Source organism: Mustelus asterias, chromosome 10 (assembly GCF_964213995.1).
Source record: "Mustelus asterias chromosome 10, sMusAst1.hap1.1, whole genome shotgun sequence".
NCBI lineage: Eukaryota > Metazoa > Chordata > Chondrichthyes > Carcharhiniformes > Triakidae > Mustelus > Mustelus asterias.
The window spans coordinates 40,555,680-40,572,433 of record NC_135810.1 but is presented as its reverse complement, the minus strand read 5'-3'; positions in this window follow the sequence as shown (position 1 = coordinate 40,572,433).

The following is a 16,754-nucleotide window of genomic DNA, read 5'->3' as shown; positions in this document are numbered from 1 at the left end:
TCATGTGGTTCACGCTGAGGCACTCTGCAGTGGACAGATTGTAGGGATTCATTTTGAAAATCCCACTGAAAAAACCAGCGGGATTTACTCCAGTTTTTAAGCGAATTTGACACTTAGAATTTTTGCCTCAAGCTTTCCACTGTGGACGCCACCCTTACCATGTTGGCCTGGCTGCCATATAATGCTGGCATCATCTCTTGCAACTGAATGCTGTGAGACTCCACCAAATAGTCTTGCAGTTGCTGCAGTGTTGCTGACAGTCCCTCCTGCATTCCCCGGCTCTGCCTCTGCATCTCCAACAGCTTCAGGAGAACTGATCCCAGTGGCCCGGCATCTGGCTGGGGGCCAGCTGTTTCCTTGGCTCCGGCTGACTTCCTACTGCCATTCCCTGGGACGTTCTTGCCTCTACTCAATATGCATCCATGGCTATGTGGTATGCACCAGTCAGTGACCCAGTAACTTCACTGCTAATGTGTCCCACCATGGTGATTGTATCTGCACGAGTGGATGCTGTGCATGATGCGTGACGACTGGCTGGAGCTTTGTGGGGTTCCTTGGAAATTCCCTCTGAGGTTTCTTCAGAGCTTTGTTCCGATATGTTGACAGGGGTCACAGTGGGGGCCGTTTTAGGGTGACAACTCCTGAAGGCCCGACCTCATTGAGGTCATTTCCTGCAAAAGAGGACACATGGTTCAGTGCAAGGGAGGAACAAGTATCTGGGCAGTTTGCAACTCACTTGAGAAAGGTCATATGAATGAAGGTTTTGTAGCTCCTCACTTCCATGGCAAATCCCAGCCTGACTGTCAGTCACAGCTCTATCCTCAGCTTCCCCCAAAAGTTCCAGAGCATGCTCCTTGAATGGAGTGAGAAGATGCATCTCTGGGACCCCAACTCTGGTCTTCTCTCCCACCCGATGATTGTGGGCCGTCTTCTCCTGTGGGACAAAAGGAAGGGGGGTTTGAAAACCTGAAGGTTGGAAGGGTATGGGGTGTGAGGGGTGGGGGAAACTGGGCGACATCTGTCGGCACCGTGCCTAAGAAGGCAGGGTTTGTGATGGAGGGGATGCCAGAAGGGTTTAAGGCAGGTGCTAGGGGGTCAGTGCTGGAAGGCTATGTGGTATCAGGGAGTGGATCGATGTGGACATTCCAGGCACGACAGACGGGACTGAGGCCAGGACAGGATGGCCAGTCCCTTGTGTCAGTGCATGGGCACTGACAACTGCTGCCACCGCTTCCCAAGTGGTATTGCCAGCCAACCGTTTCAGGAGAAGAAGATAACCTTTGTCTCTTCCACAGCATCCAGCAGCCATCCAAACTCTCCCTCCATAAATTGTGGAGCTTCTCTGTGCAGTGCCCTCTTCCTGCCATGTCTGACTGAGTCCATCATTAGTGTTTAAATGCAGCTGTCCCTTGTTAACGGCGCAAAGCTGCAGCCTCATTGGGTGAGTTAGGTCCTGGAGCCTCCAAATGGCCTGATTCACACGGAGGCTCTTTCATTACACTGAGTGTCAAAGGATTGCAGCAGGGGACGTGCCAAAAAGACCGGCGCGGAGGACTCTGTTTTCTCACCGTTATGACACTTAGAATTTTTTGAGGTAAATTCTGCCCCTTGTGTTGATGTATGAAGTTTCTTAGAGGAATGAGTGGTGAATCTCTATGTGAATCTGGAGAAGGAATGGTCAAAGGCTAATTAATAACAGGAATCATAAAAGCGAGCTATTTTGTTATAACACTTCACAGTGTTTGAATATTCTTCTGCTAACTATTAGTTTGGTGATGAGGAATAGAATGTTTGGATGATTTTCTTGTACATTTTGCTAAGGTCAAGTATAACACCCTCTACTGCTGTCACCCATTTAAAATTATTAAGATGAATGATCGAGGCAGATGTTTCAGTGCAGTACAAAAGGAATGCTATTGGAGGTGCTGTTTGATGCGCGATTAAATCAATCGGGAGGCTGGATCGTACCGGGGAAATAAAGGCTTTTATTAGTAACAAGAATGGAGCATACTGCTTAACAATACAATCCCAGACTAAAGGGTCACCAGGCAGTGCAGTGACCTTTATACTCCTACAGGTAGGCAGAGCCAACCGGAGTGTACCACAGAACAATACCAACAGGTAGAACACCCCAACCCTCACCCCAACAGTGACAACAGTAACATATGTACAAGTACCCATAGTGGTAACCATCTATGGTTCACCACATTCACCCGTCCTTTAAAACAAAGGCTAGTGGGGCAAAAAAAACAGTACGAACTGTCCATATATTCACAAATTCAGTCGTATCGGAGGGCCGCACCGTCTCTGCAACCTCCTCAACACTGGCGGTAGCGCCGGTTCTGGTGACCGTGATGACCCTCCCTCCAAGGCGGTGTCCAGTGACTCCTCCAGTTCCTCACGGATGGGTGGACCACGAGGTGGCGACAATCTCCTGGACTCGAGCACGCCCCAAGGTGGCGACAATCTCCTGGACTCAGGCAAGCTGTACACGGGAGTAAGAGGATTAAGTGGTGGTCCCGATACTGCCCGCGCCGTGTCAGGAGGGGAGATAAAGGGCAAGGGGTCCCTAACCAGGGGTGCGGGAGCGACAGGGGTTTCCAAGTCCCCTGCAGGCGCCTGATCTCGAATAGAGACCGTGTCCTCTCGCCCGTCAGGATATGCCACATAGGCATATTGAGGGTTGGCGTGGAGGAGATGGACCTGTTCAACCAAAGGGTCGGACTTGTGGGCCCTAACATGCCGCCGCAGGAGGACAGGTCCTGAGTACGTCAACCAAGACGGCAGTGAGGTCCCAGAGGAAGACTTCCTAGGGAAGGTAAACATCCGCTCATGTGGGGTAGCGTTGGTTACCATACACAGGAGGGACCGGATTGAATGGAGCGCATCAGAAAGTACCTCTTGCCAACGGGAGACTGGAAGACCCTTAGACCTCAACGCCAGTAAGACAGCCTTCCAGACTGTAGCATTTTCTCTTTCAACCTGCCCGTTACCCCTGGGGTTGTAACTCGTAGTTCTACTTGAGGCAATCCCTTTTGAGAGCAGGTATTGCCTCAAGTCGTCACTCATAAACGACGAGCCCCTATCACTGTGGATATAGCTGGGGTAACCAAACAGGGTGAAAAGATCCCGCAATGCTTTGATAACCGTTGCAGCGGTCATGTCTGAACAGGGAACGGCAAAAGGGAATCGGGAGTACTTGTCAATCACGTTGAGGAAGTACACATTCCGATCTGTCGAAGGAAGGGGGCCCTTGAAATCCACACTCAGTCTTTCAAAAGGGCGAGTGGACTTAATGAGGTGTGCCCTGTCAGGTCGGTAGAAGTGCGGCTTGCATTCAGCACATACCTGGCAGCTTCGGGTTATTGACCTGACATCCTCTACTGAGTAGGGTAGATTCCGGGCCTTTTCGAAATGGAAGAGCCGAGTGATCCCCGGATGGCAGAGATCATTGTGGAGGGCCTGTAACCGATCCTCCTGCACACTGGCACATGTTCCACGCGACAGGGCGTCTGAGGGCTCATTGAGCTTCCCCGGACGGTACATGATATCATAGTTGTAGGTGGAGAGTTCGATTCTCCACCTCAAGATTTTATCATTTTTGATCTTACCCCGTAACGTGTTGTTGAACATGAACGCCACGGACCGCTGGTCCGTGAGCAGGGTGAATCGTTTTCCAGCCAAGTAATGGCGCCAATGCCGGACGGCCTCCACAATGGCCTGAGCCTCTTTTTCCACCGCTGAGTGCCGAATTTCAGGGCCTTGGAGGGTGCGAGAGAAAAAGGCGACGGGCCTGCCCGCCTGGTTAAGTGTGGCGGCCAGGGCGAAATCAGATGCATCACTCTCCACCTGAAAGGGGATGGACTCATTGACAGTGTGCATTGTGGCTTTCGCGATGTCAGCTTTTATCCCTTCAAAGGCTAAGCGAGCCTCTGCTGCCAGGGGAAAAGAGGTAGACTTTATGAGCGGACGGGCTTTGTCCGCGTAATTGGGGACCCACTGTGCATAGTACGAGAAGAAGCCTAAGCATCTTCTCAGTGCTTTGATGCTCGTGGCTAGGGGAAGTTCAAGGAGGGGACGCATACGGTCTGGATCAGGGCCAAGGACCCCGTTTTCCACCACGTATCCGAGAATTGCTAGGCGGCGTTTGCTAAATACACACTTCTCCCTGTTATAGGTCAGATTCAGGCGAGACGCAGTGCGTAAAAACTTTAGGAGATTGACATTGTGGTCCTGCTGGTCATGGCCGCAGATATTGACGTTGTCCAGGTACGGGAAGGTAGCCCGTAGCCCGTTTTGGTCCACCATTCGGTCCATTGCACGCTGGAAGACCGAGACCCCATTCGTGATGCCAAAGGGGACCCTTAAGAAGTGGTAGAGACGACCATCCGCCTCAAAGGCCATATATTTTCGGTCCTCTGGGCGAATGGGGAGCTGGTGGTAAGCTGACTTCAAGTCGATGGTGGAGAACACCCGGTACTGCGCAATCTGGTTGACCATGTCAGATATGCGCGGGAGAGAGTACGCGTCCAGCTGCGTGTACCTATTAATGGTCTGACTATAGTCTATGACCATCCGGGGTTTGTCTCCAGTTTTAATCACCACGACTTGTGCTCTCCATGGGCTTGTGCTAGGTTGGATGATCCCTTCCCTGAGGAGTCGCTGAACCTCAGATCGAATAAAGATCCGATCCTCAGCGCTGTAACGCCTGCTCTTAGTTGCAATGGGCTTGCAGCCTGGCACGAGATTCTCGAATAAAGATGGCGGGGTGATTCTGAGTGTCGAGAGACTGCACGTGGAGCGCGCTGGGCAATTTGGAGGCAGCTGTTCTCCCACTGAAAGTGGAGGGAGTGGCCCATCGTACTGCAGGGTCACACTCCTCAGGTGGACCATAAAGTCTAGTCCCAGGAGTATCGGAGCACAAAGGTGCGGTAACACGAGGAGCCTGAAGTTCTCATAAACTGTGCCCCACGCCGTTAGGTTGACCACGCAGCTCCCAAGAACAGTAACAGATCGGGACCTTGACGCCATAGAAATTGTCTGTCTGACAGTCTGTACTCGGAGACCGCACCGTTTCACAGTGTCAGGATGAATGAAACTCTCCGTGCTCCCGCTGTCAAACAGACATTGTATTAGGCGTCCATTTACCTCTATGCCCATCATGGACTTGTCGAGTCTGTGAGGCTTGGCCTGGTCCAGGATGATTGACGCCACCGTTGAGTCTTGAGTGCAACTGCAGGCAGCTGAGATGGTTGATGATGATGACCCCTGCTGGTCGTCTGCGGTCGGTGCCGGCCAAAATGGCTGCGCCCATGGATCGCACGTGGTCGGTGGCGCTGAAAGTAGCGGCACCTGCAGGTCACACGTGTCTTGCGTCGTTGTCGTCAGGAATGGCGGCGCTCGTGAATCGCACGTGGTGGAAGACCTTGATGAAGCCAGAGACAAGGAGACAGATTCTGGAGAATCACACGCCGCACTGCTAGGCTTCGAGGGTGGTTTTCCTCTGCACACTTTGGCATAGTGCCCTTTCTTACCACACGCGGAGCAAAATACCCGTTCTGGCCGGACATCGCTGCCGAGGGTGTTTTGCCAATCCACAGAAATAGCACTGCGGGCCTTCTGGAGCTGCCGCCATCGTCAGGTCCGAGGTTGAAAGCACGATCGTGCAGTTTCTCGGAGCCGCTGGGTAGAGTTGAGTCGGTGGCTGTACTTGCCACGATGTTCCCACGTGGTCGGTGGGGTAAGTTTCTAGACTTCTGGAGGCTGTTTCCATCGTGTCAGCCAATTCCACCGTCTTAGCTAGGTCTAAGTTACCTTGCTCTAGCAGCCGAGGCGAATATAGGATGAGCCGATTCCCGCCACGAACGCATCTCGGATCAAATCGTTAGTATACTGGGTCGCCGACACTGGCTTGCAATTGCAGGCTCTGGCTAGCTGCTGAAGTTCGCGCAGGTACTGTGTCGTCGTTTCGCCGGGCTGCCGCCGTCGAGTGGCTAGAAGGTGTCGAGCATGGATCTCGTTTGGCGGTTTGTTGTACAGTTTCTTAAGTAGTTCGATGGCCCCTTTGTAGTCTTGGGCATCGTGGATTGATGAGTATACAGTGTCGCTTACCCTTGAGTGGAGGACCTGCAGTCTATCGGCGTTGTTTTGAATGGCTGTTGAGGCATCGATATAGTCTTGAAAATACTTCAACCAATGGTCGAAAGTGTTCGACGCTCCAGCTGCACGCGGATCTAAGGTAAGCTGATCGGGTTTCAACATTTGCTCCATGGTTTTTTTTTTAATCAAAATTGTTACTAATAAAATTGATGCGCGATTAAATCACTTGGGAGGCTGGATTGTACCCAGGAAATAAAGGCTTTTATTAGTAAGAAGAATGGAGCATACTATATAACAATACAATCCCAGACTAAAGGGTCACCAGGCAGTGCAGTGACCTTTATACTCCTACAGGTAGGCGGAGCCAACCGGAGTGTACCACAGAACAATAGCAACAGGTAGAACACCCCAACCCTAACCCCAACAGTGACAACAGTAACAAATGTACAAGTACCCATAGTGCTAACCATCTATGGTTCACCACAATGTTATTCAGATAAGACATTAAAATGATGCAACCATCGGCTCATTGGATGAACACAAAATATCCTATACCATTATCTGGAGGAGAGCTCTCTCAGCGTCTCAGCGAACACTTATTTCTCGAACAACTGTCTGAATTCCTGGCCAATTAGCTCATTGCTATTTGTGAGGCCTTGCTATGGGCAAATGGACTGCCACATCTGCAAACTGAAAAATAGTGATTACACTTCAAAAGTACTTCACTTACACTGAAGTGTTTTGGAACAGCCCAAGAGCATAAATGTATAGCATAAATGTATAGTATAAATGCACATTTTTCTTTTCACTGCTTTTTAGTTCTGTGCCAAAGATCTTATTAATGCATATTAATTGAATGGCAGAGGATAGAGATATTTTTGAATTAATTAAGAAAATTCCTACCAATATTTTTTAATGTACCATGCTTAACCTTTCGTCGACCTCCGAGTCAATTGGCAATTCAACGAGTCATTGACTAAATATAGCAAGTAAAATACATCGTCCCCAAAATCCCAATCAGAATTCTGGTGAGTCTCCAGCTGATTTAACTTCAAATAATGTGGAGCCTGGTCCAACTAGGATTGCATCCCATTTTCTGGCTTTGACCACCTCTTTGATCAAGTTTTTGGTCATTTGCCTGAATATTCCCTTATGTGATTCTGTGTCATCTTTTTTTGTAAGGCATCTGTGAAGTGCCTAGTGATATTTTCTTATGTCAAATGCAATATATAAATACAAACTATTGTTGGGTATGTCTTCCTCCTATCTCACTATTTCAAGGGAATGTAGCAATTCCCCAAGCTACCTCTGGAATGCTACCTAATTGATTTGATCCATTCCTGGAGGCCATTGATTACATTAATCAGAAGCACTATAGATTCCATTGGAAGCCAAAGGAAAAAAAATTGAGACTCCATTTTACAATTAACACATCGCCAGTCATTAGAGAGAGAGTCATCCTATAGAAGAGTTAAAAACGCCATCTATTTTAATGAACTCAAATGGGACAAAATTTTGGATATTCACAAGTTGTCTGAGTCAGTTAGCACTTTGGTATTCTGCTTTTCCAAACCTCAGGAAAAGAATAGAACAAATCTGCTGTTATAACTAGTAAATCATAATTCTTATAATCTACAATTACTTGTTCTCTACTTTCCTTACAATTATCTGCAACTGAGCACTGGAACGACCTCTGTGAAACAAATATTCTTTTATGCTACTGCTTCATATATGTCATTGCATGTGTCAGTGCTGCAAACTATTAATGTTTTTAGTCAGTATAATGCATGTGACACTCTTGACCCTTCACTGTACTTTAAAAACACAACATGTCACCTCATGTTATCTTGTCAGTGAGTGAATATATCCTGGGATTATAGTCACAACATTTAGATGAATGATGCAAGCTAGATGAGTTTTCATTCCTGAGGCACGTTAAATTAACTCACAGACTGCAGCAGCAAGGAGTTTTGTGTGCATTTCTATCTCAGGAAACATTTTCTCTCTTCTTGTTTTTTTTATCTATAATGATTCACTGTCACCTTATCAAAGGCAACTAAGAATGGACAAGCCCGTGGCTCGTCAAGTTCAAGAAGAAGAAAAAAAAGATAGTATTTGGATTTACAATGTCATTGATTCCCAATACCTGATTCGTATTGTGGAACAAAACATTTCTGTACAGAGAATAGAACTGATTTTTGTAAAAAGAAAAGCCAATACCATTCTTAGATTTATCAAAACATCAGGGTTGAATCAAATACCCTTGATGACAGGATCCTTAGACTTCTGAAACTTATGCAAAGATGACAGGGCAATCATTGAACAGACACCAGAGAATTAACAACTATTTTAAGCAGCAACCTTTGTACTTTTAGAGTTTGAGAGTAAAGTTCTGAATGAAGGATAGGTTCAGTGTATTTTTTTAGATGATTTAAGGTTTCCAGCATTCACGCTTCTTTCAGTTTTGTTGAAGTTTCATTTATCTGAGTCATACTAGGCATGAAAGATGATGGTTGTGTTTGTTGAAGGTCAATCATCTCAGTTCCAGGGCATTGCTGCAGTAGTTATACAGGGTAGTGTCCGAGTCTCAAACATCGTGATATATGTTTGGAGAGCTGGTACAGACACGATGGGCCAAATGGCTTCCTTCTGAATTGTAACAGTTGTGTGATCCACAAAAGTGGTCAACCAATCCACTCCCAGGTATAGGATGCTCATTTAAATATTTTAATGAGGTTGCAGTCCTCAGATTTTATGCTGGCTATGCATGATAACCTCCAAAACTGAATGCAAGGATCATGGTGCAGAATTAACCTTGATCAGAGTTTGCTCTGATGCAGGCAGCATGCAAACTTGCATTACCTGCTCATTGCACCCAATGCTGTGTAGGCTGTTCAGTGTTATGTATCTCAAAATTATGAGTGGTTAGTACTAATTAAAACTAGTTTGCAAGCATGCATCGCTTAAAAAGGAGGTGGATTGTAGTTGGAGTAGGTAATGGAAGTCATTCTACAACTAATTCTGGCCTGGGAAATGCAGAAGATTGGCATGACACGGTAGAACGTGGACTCCAAGATTTTTTCTGATGCTGCATTGGAAATCTTTGTTGAGAAGGTGCAGAGGAAGAGAGATGTCCTCCATCCACAAGAGACCAGAGGGCTCTCCAGATAAACTTTTAAAGATAGAGGAAGCAGATAACCATAGAGGTCAATAGCAGAAGTTTCACCCCAAGTAGCTGGATGCAGTACTATAAAATGTTCAATGACCTTACATGGGTTTCCTCCGGGTGCTCCGGTTTCCTTCCACAGTCCAAAGATGTGCGGGTTAGGTTAATTGGCCGTGCTAAAATTGTCCCTTAGTGTCCTGAGATGCGTAGGTTAGAGGGATTAGTGGGTAAATATGTAGGGATATGAGGGTAGGGCCTGGGTGGGATTGTGGTCGGTGCAGACTCGATGGGCCAAATGGCCTCTTTCTGTGCTGTAGGGTTTCTATGATTCTATGTAAGCCAAGTTCAGTGAATGCATCAATAACGGCATCTGCTACCAACTGCAGCACTAGCCTGAGACACTTCTCAATACAGCACACTCCATTCACTCACCTACCAACAGTCTCTGTTTGCCAGGATTTATATATCACATTCATGGCTTTGCCTCACCATCACTGCTGCTAGGCTCATGATCACATCCAACAACTTGCACACACTGCCAACTATTCAACTAGGACAACCACAATACCTAAACAGATTCACACCACACTCAGTGATGCACTTCGCTTTCTCGCTCTCAGGACAAAGTGGTGCACAACCAGAAGCAGCAGGTGCTAACTGGTGAGAAATAAGCACAGCTACATTTCCTTACCATCAAGGAGGATCCATGACTGTTTTTACTGGAATAGCATTGCTGAGGCCATTATTAGAAATGGGGATGAAATGAGAGTATTCTCCTGTCTAATCATCCTTCTCACATCAGAGTGCAACATTTAATTTCCCCCTCCCCTTAATACAACCCGACTCTTGTGCCTTACCCTATCAGAAACCTAAGAACTGTAATCTGGCCAGACATTGGTGGACAAGATAGTGATAATGAAGAAACATCATCACTTAGTTCACATGTGCAGCCACCACCTCAGATACTAACACTGTTCAATTCAAAGCGCAGCTTAGAGGCAGGATACGATATGTATGCGATGAGGTATTAGCCACGAGTAATCTGTAGCCAGAGCAGGGAGCAAAGGTAACGATTCATTCATTAGATCTTCAGTCTATCCCATTAAATTCACCTTTTCTACCTTTAAAGTTTGTATTTGCTTTTCCTTTTGGAACATCTCATCCTTCCCCTTGTTCAGGTTGGACCGAAGTTTAAGAAGTCAATGAGTTTTGATTGTTCATTCTGCGTTCAAGCAACTATTCTAATGCATCCGCAATTCCTTCTCCTGTTCCTGGCATTTTATATAATGCTTACGAGAGATTTCTGATGCTTGAAGTTCATCAAGTTATAATTGAAGATCGATTTTTGTTGAATTTGATTCTACAAGTTCCTCAATTATGTCTTTCAAATCCTCTTTCAAGTGTTCTACTTCCTGTGAATGATATTCCAGTGTTCTCATTAGTTTTTGTTTTTTCCTTATTCAATGCATCTTTTGAAAGTTGATCTTCTACACAGATCAGTTTTCCTTGGCAGAGTATAATTCCTCTGTGCTATTATTCAAGTTCGCATTCTGCAATTATGCTTCTGCTAATTGTTTCTGAGACTCATCAAGGTCTTTTTCGAGAGTTTTGATTTTGTTTGCCATTTGTTTGCTGTTCTTGTTTTTCCTTTCTTCATATATCTCCCTGAAAATGTTTTCCCAAGTTTTCATCCAAATGTTCAACAATTTTCTTCAGCTCAGCCATCTGTTTCTTGGACCTCTGTGATACATGAAAAATTGGCTCATTTTGAAATGTTTGGTTCTTTGATGACTTCAGTGTCTCAAGGGTTTCCAAGGGTATACACTCAGCTTGAAATTTGAGTTTCAAATCTTCCAATTCAGTTCTGTTACAAACATTTTCTAACTTGATTTTATTTTCATTTTGCAGGGTTTGTTCATTTTGGGTTTCATCAGACAGCTTTCCTTTCATTCACAACCATCACAAACTGTTGCAGTTCAGGTAGTGTATTATGATTCCTAAAAATATATCTTTTTGAGATTTTTGGAAAGTTCCCAGTTTCTCTGGTGCCCCTGTCTCTTTTATTTCAAGTATTGCCTTATACTATCTCAGTGCTTTACAAGGGTTTTTCTGTGCCTCTTTTCAAGTTTCTGTGCTCCACAACAGAGGCCTTACCTCACTTTTGTTTGTTCTGAAACCTCTCGCATCAAAGCTGAGCTGTTTGTGATTAGAAAAGCCTACCAGAAGACCTAATTGCTGCAAACCAAGACTTCGTATTGGAGAATTCCAAATCAATGCTGTTGTCTCCAGTCAGAAACTCCAAGCAGCAGCAGCTACTGTAGACTGGGACCCTTCAGTTTTAAACAAGCATCCAGATAGTTCGTGAATCGTATATTTCCCCCTGACATGTTACTTGGCTAAGTTTTTAATATCTGATATTCTGCAGAGTTTTACTATTTTTTGCATGCGTCAGGAATTTTTGTATTCGTATGTAGTACTTATTTGACCATTGTAACCTTTTTGAAAATAATTTCTGCATCTCTAACAATAAAATGATTTACTTGCTAACTTAAGGAACCTGGCTGACCTATTTCTCGCAGTGAGCTATGCACAGTTAAATATACAGTAAATTGACAATTATCACCCTCCTTGTCAGTTCAAACTCTCCTGTAACCAATTCAAGCATGAGACAAAGAGAAGAGTCAGCTCACCCCCGCACAAGAAACTTGTCATATGTTGTGTTATAATTCTTCTGTGATGTGCCTCATGATTTTTAATTGTATTAAATGTGCTATATGAATATAGATTGTTGTTTCTTTGGGTCTACCTCAGCTTTTCCTATCACACTAAGAAGAAATGGATGGAGGTAGCTGAGGATGATAGCAGCAGGAGAATTGTGCCAAAGTTACAGATGCAATGTAGGAAGCAAATTAATCACTTAACTGGGTCAAGAAAAGTGAGGGAATTTGCTGACTCAACTACACCCTGTGCTTTAAGATGCCCCATCCCCCTATCGTTCTATTATGCCAAGCATTCTCAACCATTCCTTACAACCACTCAGATTTCAAAAACATCCAACCTTGATCCTCTGTGCACTTCACTGACCCATTTACCCCCTACCACGCAATGTGATGCATTTGTCTCGTGAATGCACAGTCTATTGAAAGATCCTGGATAAATCTTCAGTAGAGCCCAGGAAAGATCTGGAGATGAAAAAGATGAGGACTGTGATCACAGCCATTTTCACTGCTTGGTCAGGAAATTTAGCAAGGACTAGGTCACCCTTCAAGAGGCTTCAGATATCTGGAACCATCTTATGTGACAAATTCAGCCTTCTGAAATACTGCTCTTCTGATAGGTCAAAGAAGGACAACATTTTCCTGTAAACCCTGTGGCATGGGTAGTACACCCGAGACCCTCAACTGTGATCCTCCTTCCTATACATTTCTCCCCTGCACACCTCCCTCCTCTGTCTGTGCTTATCCCATCACATCACCTGCCGTGGACAGTAATGGTCTTTCTTTTCTAATTTGCTGCCGAACTCATCCAGGGCACCTCTCATCCATTTCTCATTCATTTGAAATCATCAGAAGACTGCAAAAAGCTATATTCAGACAAGTAAATCTTTATGGAAACAGCAGCAGTAACTGTACTTTCATTCAACAGGAGCAAAGACAAATGTAAATGTCCATCTGCATTGCTGCTCAAAAAATTGCCTCAGTTTTACTGGTTCTGAGCACTGGGAAACCTGTCTCACTCAAGTAAAGATTGGAGCAAGGTTAACAACAGTTTAAAAATACCTCATTAATGTCTCCTAAGGGCATTAATGTGCCAGTAAGTATCCGCCTGTGACGGTTATTAGATTCTTGAGTTTGGTGAGTAGTTTTCTTGTTAGCATTCACATTGACCTCCAAAGTGAACATGTTAAAGTCAGTCTGTGCTCACATTTTAAATATCAATAAATTTCACTCACCCCAACCCTGCAAATCTTGGAAGTTAAATCCTTGCACAAATAACTATGTTGCAGAAACATTATTTCATTGTAAAATTTCAGTAGGATATTATTTCAGATATTAGTATTAAAAAAATATAAACTTGCATAGAACTTGCCAGGAATCAGGACTAATGGTAAATACATGTTTCAGACAGATTAATCTCCAGAGCAGTTGGAACACAAAGTAATTCACATTCCTTGTTGCCCTGGATTGCATCCTTACACCATGTGTTAAATGATCCACTTAAAGCTATTAATCTCCTTGGGAAAATCATACTCTGTTCTTTGGAGGTTGAGATGAATACCTTGCTGTTTATAGCATTTCTGCAATATTAAATTTTTCACACTTACAATAACTTGAATCTAGCCAGGCCTTGACAAAAGACTGCAAGAACCTCAGATTGCAATCTAATCAAAGAAGAAAATAAAGATCTCATCCTCAATGATTGCTTGAATTATTATTACTTTTTATTATTGTGGAAATGGCATGTGCTGCTGAATTAAAAACTAGTTAATTATATGGCCCTTTCCAGTTCCACTTATATTCTTATACTTATGTTAATATAGCAGGAAACATAGCATTCTCCCACCACCCCCCCTCAGATCATTGACTCTTAAGCTTTGCATGTATAGGTGATGCCTCTTACTTCTTTCTGCTTGGCCTGCCTGTGCCATTCCCACTTGTTTTGTACTGTCAACCCTTCAACAACACCTTAATTTAATTCCTTGAATATGTTACAGCCTCAGAAACCCATGCCCATATTTCCTACAACTCCATGTTTGCATCATTCTCATTATGGTCCCACTCTTTCCCTAATCAAAGTCACAAATAACGGGTGGAATTCTCTGTTCCCCTCCCCTCCCCCCACAGTATGTTTCTCGGTGATGGGCCGCAGCCCACCATTGGCCAGTGGTGGGATCTTCTTGTCCTGTCACTGTCAATGGGATTTCCTATTGAATCTACACCATGTCGCCAAAACATCCATGGCGGGTTGTGCCATCAATGGAAAATCCTGCCCACGGGAAGCGTGTGAAAGTCCTAACCATCAACTTCTGTGACTACCTGAATTCTTTAGCACGATTAGCCACACCATCCTCTTTCAACATCTCCAAGATCCAGTGATGCTTTCTGGGAATGGAATTTTCAATTCACAATTGCACCTGTTCTCAACCCTGTCGGCAATTGAAAGTACAGCCCCATGCCTTTGAATGATGTCACCAAGTGTCAACAGGCAGATGAGGAAGATGAAAAGGTCATGGGTTGACTGTTGGGACTGCTATTGATATCTATTCAGTCCTGGCTAGGGCATCTCCAGCTATGTCTTCTCTTCTCACCACACTATTACCTCAGAGTGCCCCAAATGGCGAAGGCCTTGCACTGGTTGAGGCCATACCTAGTGCAATTGAAGATAAGTCTGTTTATTGGAAGTCAGACCCAGAACATCACTGTAGGAGTTCCGTGGGGTAGTGTCCCAGGTCAACCATCTTCAGCTGTTTTATCAATGGCCTTCCCACCATCATAAGATCAGAAGTAAGGATGTTCACTGATGATTGCACAATGTTCAGCATCATTTGTGACTCATCAGATACTGAAGCAGTCCTTAACCATATGCAGCAAGACACAGATAACATTCAGGCTTGGAATGATAAGAGGCAATTAGCATTTGTGGCACCTAAGTACCAGGCACTGACCATCTCCAACATGAGAGAATCTCTATCTCTCTTGACATTCAATGGCATTACCATTGCTGAATCCTTCAATATTAACATCCTGGTGGTGATCATTGATCAGAAACTGAAGTGGACCAGCCATATAAATACTGTGTCTACAAGGGCAGTTCAGAGGCTGAGACATCTGTGGCAAGTAACTCACCTCCTGACTCCCCAAAACCTACCCACAATCTACAAGTTTCAAGTCAGCAGTGTGATGGAATACTCTCCACTTATATAAATGAGAGCAGCTCCAACTATTCACACAGTTAAATGTCATGAGAAAATTATAGTGACATACAATTAAAAATATTCTGGGAAAGCGCCAGTAGCAATTCCAAAGTGTTCCAATGGCATGCTCAGAATTATGAGAGGGTCTTTATTTCAAATGTAATGAGCTTTATTGATTATCAGCTCACAGCAAGACCAGGTTCTTAGCACTGACTCACGTAAGGCAATGGCAGATCTGAGAATTAAGTACAGAGATCAGCAAGCCTGGTCTGTTGATTCACACACGTGTTGAGTGAGGCTACACACAGATAGTTTCACTTCATAAGATTTATCTTCACATTCGCCTAATCCTCACCTAATTGAACGTCAGGCAGTCAAAATTAATGAGATTTAGTATGATTATTCTGTTATTCAAACTTGAACTAAAATTGTTATTCAGAATTTTACTGCCAGTTACGTCACATGAGGTAAATCCTTTTTTTTTCGTTATGATAGCTTGAAAAGGATTGAGGGCATTTTTTTTCTCTACTTCTTCAATGCAAATTATTTTACTGGTTCCTGTGATTAGAGCTCAGAGTTACAAGTTCTCTAATGTTTAAAAATCATAAACTGTAGTTAATGATAATGATGTAATTCCAGTTGTTTGGTTCAAAATTTTTATTTTAAATGCAATCTTCAGTTACTTTCTCGACCATTTGTAGAGCATCATTTCAAGAAGCAGTAAAGCCAAAATCAAGATAAAATATCATGGGGAAATTTTCCTGTTCTCCCCCCCGCCCCCCCCCCCCGCCCCCCACCATGGGAATCGTAGCAGGTGAGGTGCCGACCATGCAAAGATCCGTTGACCTCAGGTGGAATTTTCCGGTTTTGTGGCGAGCGCAACCAGAAAATCTGGCCTCGTTTGCTTTGTTATGATGGCCACGAAGACCTCGGGGGATCATCAATAGATCTCCCCATGGGCTTTGTGGAGTATGAGCTTCCTTATTAAGTGAGCGGAAGTTAGCCCAATGAGAAGTAGTCATTTAAAGCTGTTACTGGACCTGGACCAGCACTGTAGGTCCCGAGGTGTTGATTGTCTAGTTTAAAGCCACACTCTTTGTTGCACAATAAAGGGTGTTTGGTGATGGGAAACTGAAGTTTGGCCGAATTACTACATTGGTGACGAGGAGAATTTGTTTTTCTCCATCTCTGTTTCCGGACAACCTCCATGAGTCAAGAATCTTCTTGATAAGAAAAACAGTAAGAAGTTTAACAACACCAGGTTAAAGTCCAACAGGTTTACCAACGCCGGCATCTCCACATCATGATAAGAAAAAGCCATTGTCCATGAATTTACTGGCTAACCCCACCCATCGATGGGTGGAGCAAGCTGGTAAAATTGCGTGAGAGCTGAGAAATCAGGATCCAGCCCGATTTCTCGGCTCTCATGACCTTACCGGCACTGGATCCTTGGCGCATCAGCCTCTCGCCTATTTCTGGTGAGGGGCGAAAAAATGTATTTAAATTTATTTAAATACTCATTAACATGGCATTAGCAAGCCCAGGACGCAATCGTCCCCACTCCTTTGCCTTTAT